Here is a 9,274-nt window from a genome sequence, read left to right on the forward strand (position 1 = left end):
TTGGGATCATTTATAAAAATTTGAGTTATGTTAACCCGTGGCAAGCGCCCCTCAGCATACATAAATAATTCACAAATTTATAAAAAGGAACCCTTTATGAGTATAGAATTTTAAGTGTTTTGTTATGAACATGTTTTACACTTTTAAAATACTTCTCTACATAATATCCATCTCTAAACATATAATTATTTAAGTATGTGTACCTTCTTCTGAAAATATACAGTACTACAATGTCAAGTTAATATACAAGAATCATACAGTAAATAAATTTACATTTTCAATATAATTGTTCATAATGTCAGGTAGGTAGAGTACTGTGGATCTGATAGTAACTTAAAAGAATACAAATAGTACTAAAACAAGCAATGTCTGTATAACTTACAATTGAGGATATAAAGAGTTTGATTTAGGTGTAATTTCACCTTGACCTTGTAACAAAGTACTGTAACCATTGTGGATAATCATAACGTAAGCACAAAATGGTTGACGTAAAATTTTACGCAATTTGAACCAAGACACAAAGTCAATAGTAATACATGTTGGTACAGATATAGTTTGCAATGTTAACTTATTTCGAACAGTAAAGTTTGTCCAACTAGCAATCAATTTACAAGTTGGGAATGAAGTGATACTGATATGATTTATAGTGGGTGTATCAATATCCCAATATGATGGACACAGAGATAATGAAAGTATGGGGATAATGACACATAGGCCACCACAAGTAATTTCTATAGCTAAACTAGTTCCTTGCTTCTTTTTACTTTTGTAGATGCAAATGACAATAAGTATAAGTACGATTAAAACAACTATGCTAAGCAACACTGAAGCATGAAGCCATGAAAATTCATTTGTAATATAAGTAATAAGGTTACTAGTAGTTTGCGCAGAATTGAGTTTTGTGACATGTTCATTGTAAATAAAGGATGGAACAGTTTGAGATTTTACACTAGCAACTTGTTGTATAACTAGCAAAGCAGTAGCCATTTTGCGAACCTTGAAAAATAAGTATATACATGTAATAAATGATAAAAATCCAATACCTAATGCTACAAAAATTAAAATTGCATTGGTATCAGGCCAATCTTCAGCAAGAGTAATGTCTCCTGTTAGCAATGGTTCAGTGAGTGTTTGAAAAATTTGTTCATCTTTCTTGGCTGCTTGGGCCATTTTTGTTAGACTTAAATGTTCTTTGTGATCTGCTACAAGTAATTGTGACATGTTGTGGGTGTAAATTTTAAAATCTGGTAATTTTAGTGATATTTTTGTGGGGAAAGTGGTGTCTCCTAGAATGTTATTTAGTTTAGTGTGATTGAAAAACTCTGTTAGCAGTGCTAAGTTCACTGGGTGCATAACTGAAAAAGTAGATTGTGGGTCAAATATGTTAGCTTCATTATAACAGTTAATAAGTCTTGGTGCAAAATAAAGTGTTGATGAGTATAAAGAACATCGACATGGGACATGCACTTTGCAGAATGTGCAAGATGGAATTTGTTGAATATTATCTGGACATTTAAGTGTTAATTGATTATTATTTTTATATACAAGAACAGAAGTATGGGTTAGTTCTATTATCTTTGATGTTAAAATGGTCTTGTAGAAATCTGAAGTCACATGTTTCTTTCACCATTGTTACGTTGTTATTAAAGAGAGCAATTAAACAGTTGGGTTTAGAGGAATGAGTTAGTTGAAGATTTTGAGAACAAAATACAGAAGATCCATGCACACAGTTAGCAATATCTTTAGTAGAAAGTTCCGTGAAATAATCATTTCTATTAGTAATAGCAAAGAAGTTAGGTAGATTCATTAGTTTAGTAGCATGTGAAGAAGTATCATTAATTGGTACTGGAAGAGTTATCACTTTGTACAAATTTAAAGGTTTAGAATGAGCTGAAACTGGAAATCTTACAGTTATATAAAGCATTGAATGATTTCGAGCAAACATAAAGTTTGAGTGGGTATAGTAGTATGCTGGGTCAAAATGAGTAAGGTAAAATCCAGGATAAGATTTGGATAGAATTTGTTGGATTTTGTGCAAAACATGCGTAAATGAGTGCTTTGGGATTAGTAGTGGTGAGATTCTGCCTTCAACTAAGCTTTGTATGCTAGTTTGTAACTGGTTGAGGCTTTCTCTTAATATGTTAGCATCATTAACAAGAGTAATTAAGATTTGTGACATATTAGACATAGAATGCTGAAAAGAAGAAAGTGAGTTATAAAATGAATTAGCAACTTGTTTGATTTGTACTGAGTTTTGTCGTACGCCCTCCATAAGATTTGTTGTTCTATTATTTATAATGGACATGAAGGAGGACAAATGTGAACCATGTTGGTGTAAGGTGTTTGCCATAAGTATTGAACGTCTATTTAATTCATTTATGTGTTTTGTTAACATTTGAACATCACCCAATGTGGCTAAACCAAAAATACCTTTAGCCAAAGAACCTATAAATGGTAAAAGTGATCTTTGATTTCTCTTACTACCAAAATAATTTGTTTGGGGCACCAAAGCATGAATAGCTTTGATTGTCTCTTTCAATTGTGATTCCGTTGAATCATGTAAGGCATGTATAAAATTTACCATATTATTCATCGAATTACATTCATTTTTTATCTCTTCACAAAAATACATTTTAGATAATGTTACTTTTTTAGGCAATTCTACTTTGAAGGTATGAAGCCATGATTCTGTAGACATATGCAGGAATGACTCTTGTCTAAAAATAACACCATAGTTCAATCTTTGAACAATATTCATCTTTTCATCAATGGTTTGTGTTGTAGCAGGTTTGATCACTAGAGCAGTTATAAGGACCATGATTGCCAAAACTATGGTATGTTGAAAAGTTCCAAATTTACCTACAACGAGACAAAAGGAAAAAAAAATTAGTGTGATGAATGTCAGGGGATGAATGCACACCTGCAGAATGTACACTCTAGCACTATGAACTACAGAAACTGTAAAGGATTGACATCATCACAAATTTTATGAAGCAAAATTTTGTTTTGTTTTGAAAAATTTAAGCCAAAGTGGTCCAAAGTTATAACATTGGGCGCCTAGAATTTTCAACATAAGCTAGGAATGAAAAATCATTTAACTTAAAAGTATGGGTCAACTACTCTGGTTCAAGGATTCAAACTAGCTTATTCATTCATTTTATAATATTATAAATATATTTGTTCAATACAGTTTTACTAATATTTATATTTTATGATGTATGATTTTTCATACATTGTTTTTATATACTATTTATTTCTTTTTATGTTTAAAACATGACCTTCTTATTTTACCATTTTTAGTGAACCTGCTATTTATATATTGAAGAGAATTTTCATCAAAATTATCATCCGAGATCCATGATCTCGAACCATCAAGCCATCCGACTTGTATTTCTCTTCTACCATGTTTAAGTCTACCTCTTAAAGCTTTATTAAAAGGATATGACTGAGTATCTTGGACTTTGTCATTTTGTACTCTTTTATTATTATTTGGCTGAACTGCTTGCTGAGTTTGAGGTCTAACAGGCAATGGGGTTTGCTGAATTTGAGGGATGTGTTGAGACTGGGAATGAGCATCTACCAGAGGGTTTTGATTTTCACCCTGCGGTTCTTGAATAACCACATTTGGTTGTTCATCATTCTCATTTTCATGCTGAGGTCTGACAACAACTGGTTTGTTATAATGTTTTAAGTGACATGCATTAATCATAGACTGATGAGGTTTCTTTTTGTTTATATTATACAGTTTGTATGTATAATTTTCACCTTTGTACATAATGCGATAGGGGCCTTCAAATTTGTCATACAACTTTTTAGACTGACCAACAGGGATTTTATTTATGGCTTTTAATACCATATCACCAGCTTTAAAATCTGGAATTTTTGCTTTATGGTCATGTCTTTGCTTGTCAAGAATTTTTTGACGTTTATGATTTTCTTCAGCAATTTCATGGACAATTTCCAAATTTTTTGTTATCTCCTGAATGTGGTCTTTAGTGGCTTGTCCTAAATTGTCTTTTGGCACTAATGCAATGTCAAAGGGCAATTTCATGGGTTGGCCGAAGACACACTGGAAAGGAGATATTTCAGTTGCATTTAATGCAGGAGATTTCCGAATAGCCATCATAACACTTTGTAAGTAAATAGGCCATTTAGTGTGGTCCTTACCGCAATATGTACGTATAGTTTGAGCAATAGTTGAGTTTTGACGCTCAACCAAACCATTTGTCTGTGGGTGATAAGAAGAAGTATGATGTTGTGTAATTTGAAAAATTTCACAAAGAGCATTTACTATATGCGACATAAAATTCCTACCCCTATCAGAAAATAAGATACGGGGTGCTCCATATCGACAAATGATTTGGTCATAGATAACTCTTGCTACTTCTTGTGCATTCTGTGTTCTCAAAGGAAAAGCTTCAGGAAAGCGGCTGAAAGCATCAATCATTAACAAAACATAACTATATCCTTCAGCACTTTTTGGCAGTGGACCTAAAATATCAATCTGCCACCTTTCAAACCGTTTGACAGGAGGCATGGACCCTAATGGAGGGTTACACTGGTTATAGTTACGCTTTGCCATCTGACAGCGATTGCAAGATTTTACATAATTTTCAACATCAGCATAAATTGTCTGCCACCAATGTGAGCGTATTGATTCATGAACCTTGTCAACTCCAAGGTGTCCGCCACCTGCAAGAGAATCATGGTAGGAACGCAAAACATCATTTCGCAGTACCTGTGGGATACAAAGTTGTCTAGTAAACTTTTGTTCTTCAGGCAATCTTTTGCATCTTCTCTGATCTAAATGAAACAAAAGGCTATTTATTATTTCATATCTGTCAGCTTCAAATGACACCTTTCTGGCATTCTTATCATCATCTGGTAACTCTTTATCTACAATATAGTTGATAATATTCTTAAAATCTGGACAATCTTTCTGCATCTGAAAAAGAGCTTGTCTGTTGTCTAAAGCGTCATCAACTTTGTCCTCGGTAACAGGTGCTACTACTGCAACTGGGTCATCTGGATAAACAAATTCAACCATGACACGTTGAAATGAATGATCATATTCTGGGTTCTGCTTTGTGACCGGAATGGTCAGCTCGGAAACTGAAAAAGCTGAAATATTTGCATTTGTTTGTTCATTTGTTGACTGTTTGAGATCTCGTATCAGCATTTCTTTTCTAATACCTTCTGAAATAGCAAAAATGATATCTTCGAATTCATTGGGTTCTGAAATAGGAGAAGGTTCAATTAGTTGTTCTTTATATTCACGCCTGCTTAATGCATCAGCTACACAATTTGCTTTTCCTGGTTTGTAAATAACTTCAAAATTATAATTCTGCAAAAACATAGACCAGCGACCAAGTCTGGCCGTAGGATTTTTTATATTATTTAACCAACATAAAGCTTTGTGGTCTGTTTGAATAGTAAACTTGTCATTAGACAAATATGTGTGGTACGCTTGGATTCCACATAGAATAGCTAAGCATTCTTTTTCTGTGGTTGTCCATTTCCTTTCACCTTTATTCAAAGATCTACCTCCATAGGCGATAGGATGCTCATTTCCCTCAGTATCTTTTTGACTTAGTAGAAAGCCTACTGCTGTGTCAGATGCATCACAAGTTAAAATGAATGGTTCAGATGTCTTTGGGAATGCCAATATTGGAGCCTCAAGAAGTTTTTGTTTCAAAGTTTCAAAAGAATTTTGGCATTCATCTGTCCAAGTGAATTTCTTGTCTTTACATAGTAAAGAATTTAGTGGAAAAGCAATTTTAGAAAAGTTCGGAACAAACTTCCGATAATATCCTACTAAACCTAAGAAACTTTTAACTTGCTTTTGCGTCTTCGGCACAGGAAAGTCTTTCATAGCTTTGGTCTTTTCTGGGTCCACCTCAACTCCATTTTTCGAAATGAAATGACCCAGAAATTTTAACCTCTGGACAGCAAAATGGCATTTCTTAGGCTGAAGCCTCAAGTTATGTTTATCAAGACATTCAAACACTTCTGTTAAATGAACCAAATGTATGTCGAAGCTCTCACTAAAAATGAGAATATCATCAATATAAACCAAAACAGATTTCCAATTCATTTCTCTGAAAATTGATGTCATTAAAGTTTGGAACGAAACTGGTGAATTCGCTAAACCATAAGGAAGTCTTTTCCATTCAAAAATGCCATTTTGAGTTATGAAAGCAGCTTTGTGTTTTGTTTCTGGATCCAATGGGATTTGGCAGAATGAACTCTTTAAGTCAACACAACTGAATATCTTTGCTTTAGATGCACCTATTGTGTCAAAAACACTTTCAAGTCGAGGTAATGGAAAGTTCATAGGTATTGTGATTTGATTTAATTTTCTATAATCAACTGCAAATCGCAGTTCTGTTGTACCTTTTTTCGCCACCAAAATTACTGGTGAATGCCAAACTGAATTTGATTTTTCAATGATATCATTATTTTCCATTTCTTCGACTTGTCGATTGATTTCAGCATTGACTTTGGCAGAAGCTCTGAAAGCTGGTAAGCTTACAGGTCTTGCACCAGGATATGTCTCAATCTTATGAGAGTAAGCATTTGTGACACCTAACTGACTAAGGTTATTTGCAAAAATATGCTTGTACTTTTCAAGCAGTGCAAGAAGTTTCTGTTTTTGAATTTCATTTAAATCAGATTTAGCAAGATCAAATTTTAATCTAAAGTCTTCCTGAACATGCTGTTTTAGATGGGTCATTTTCTGCCCTTTGTGCTTAAACTTAGCAGTTTTTGTGTCACCTTCAAAAGTAAGGATATCTGACTCATTGGCAGGAAAAACATTTGCCAATATTTCCCTTCTTTTAACTAACACATCAGTGTTAGTTGGATTTAACAGTTTCAGCATTGCTTTGCCTCTAGTTACTGTTGCAACACATTTTGCTCCTACTAAATGTTTAATTGCTAGTGTAGGTTTAGGTTCTAGTAAAACTTGATCTCCATGTTTAAATTTTGATATTGACACTGCAATGATGGACTCTGACCTTTTAGGAATTGTAACTGCTTCAAGAGTTCTAGCTAAACCTGAAACTTCCTGAATATGGCTTACAAGCACTTCTTGTCCATCATTTAAGTGCAATAAATGATGTGCTAAATCAATAGTTCCCTTGAAATGTTTTATAAAATCCCAACCTAAAATAAGAGAGTGGTGCACATTTTCTACTACATTGATAGTTTTGCCATGAATGACAATTGGGAGGTCAAGTTTTCCTAAAACATCTAATCTCTGACCACTGACACCTTTAATCATAATATAATTTGGTTTATTCAGCCTTGCTTTAGCATATTTTGTTTTGTCCAATAGTTCCTTATTAACAATGCTGATGCTTGCACCAGTGTCAATAAGGGCATGGGTTTTCCTATTGTCAATTTTTACATCAATAGAATTTGTTTGCAGAGGGGTTGTAAATCCTACATCAGGACATTCAGTATCTCTGTGCCCATCCTTAGAACAATGCCTATGGACAGGCGCGAATCCCTAATTTGTACTATATCTACCCCAACATGCAGGAGCTATGTGACCTCGTTTTTGACACTTATTGCATGTTTTAGTTTTAGCAAAACAAGTAAAAGGTGATCCACAGTACTTACCGCAACGATGGCATGGTGGATTCTGCATATGAACTGGTTTGATTGGGTCCCTCATTTGTTGTTGTGGATTGTAATGGTTTTGGGCTGGTCTTTGGAATGTTTGTGGAATTTGTTGACGAACCCAGGATTGTTGTTTTCTTTGCTGCACAAAATTCCTCGAATTTCTGGGTTGTTCAGAATGTACCGCTGTTATTTTGGCATCCAATGTCAATTGTTCGAATTTTTTGTCTATATGTTGAGTCAGCAAATTAACTTGTGTTGAAAGATCCTCATTGTTTGAGTTGGTGACTAACAAGGTGGTTTGAGCCAACTCTGCTTGTTTTCGTAGTTCTTCAATGTCAGATGGGTCTTGTGGAATTACTATTTTTCCAATGGCAGGTTTGAGTCCTTTTATGGCTTTTGTTAGGATGCTTTTTTCTGGAAGTTGTGCCTCCCCACAAATTTTTGTAATTCGATGTATATAGTCATCTACCGTTTCAGAATGTCCTTGCCGTATGTCCATTAATTCCACATTAAGGGCTGGAGGGGTGAATCTAGCAAAAAGTTTGCTCTTTAGATCCTCTAAGGTGTTGATTGAATTTTTGACGCGTTCATACCACTCTGCTACTTGACCTTCGAGGAACAGGGGGAAAGCCTCCAGGATTTGCGGTTCAGTCCAGTGCAAGAAAGAAATGTATAGCATCAGATTTTTGAACCACTGAATGACAGAATGTCTTTTTCCATCAAATTTAGGGATGGATTGAATTGTATTTAAGCTTACATTGTTGACTGGTTGGAGTGGAGCCAAGTCTGGTGTACCAGCAGAGGATGATGCAGATGAGTTGCCTTCTCTAACCACAGATGTCGAAGGAGCTCCTCCAATCATGTTGATATCTTCTCTGGTCTGAGCTCTGGTTAATACCATAAGTTGCACACTATCACTGTTAGGATCTTTTGTTTCTCCGCCACTTTTTATACTGCTTTGTTGGGTAGATAGCAGTAGGGGATGCTCGGTAGAGTCTTTCTATGAATGAGACCACACAACAGAAATGACTCTAACGTCTTTGGTTGTGGGCTGAAATATATTAATATTAAAACTAAAATAAAGTTTTAATAATTTAATTTGTTCCTCGATGCACACATACAGATGATGCGGCATCGAGCGAACATCGTTATTTATACAGGATTAGCAATTAAAATTTATTAACCAATAAAATCAAATCTTTTACAAATTTTGGAAAATGGTCAGTTGTCAATCGAAAATCTTGACCAATAATGTAGAACGTTCCATACATGTTTTTTTTTTGTTTTGTTTTGTTTTTTTTTGTTTTTGTTTTGGCTTTTTAGGATTAAAATGTCAAACATAAGCAATCAGCTATTTACCCTGAGGTGTATGAAACAATCAACTTAATTACATCATATATCCTGACTTAGATATAACTGCCAATATTTCAAAGGTTTCAGACAAAAGAGTTGATAGGAAAGCTTTTTAAAAATTAATCCTTATTACAAAATTTGCCCAACATTTAGTAAAAGTTTCAATGTAAAGTGCCAAAGGAAAGAATAGATAATTTATTATGTAAACGGACAAATAAAGAAATGTTTCTAAATTATTTGTAGAATTTTATTAATAAAGCTAAATTACGAAATTCAAATTAAATGGAATTTGCGC

General features: G+C 34.1%; 1 pseudogene across 1 annotated transcript; it reads right to left on the minus strand.

The window, feature by feature from the left end:
* Positions 1-250: 250 nt before the first annotated feature.
* Positions 251-8,893, minus strand: LOC148628786 (uncharacterized; annotated as a pseudogene). The gene is made up of 2 exons (XR_015924492.1): positions 7,624-8,893; positions 251-2,859 (listed from the first exon to the last, which is right to left on the minus strand). The product of XR_015924492.1 is annotated as an uncharacterized LOC148628786 (transcript).
* Between the last annotated feature and the right edge of the window lie 381 nt (positions 8,894-9,274).

This window comes from Perna viridis, chromosome 1 (assembly GCF_037379345.1).
Source record: "Perna viridis isolate PV_CMFRI_1.1 ecotype Kerala chromosome 1, ASM3737934v1, whole genome shotgun sequence".
Classification (NCBI taxonomy): Eukaryota; Metazoa; Mollusca; class Bivalvia; order Mytilida; family Mytilidae; genus Perna; species Perna viridis.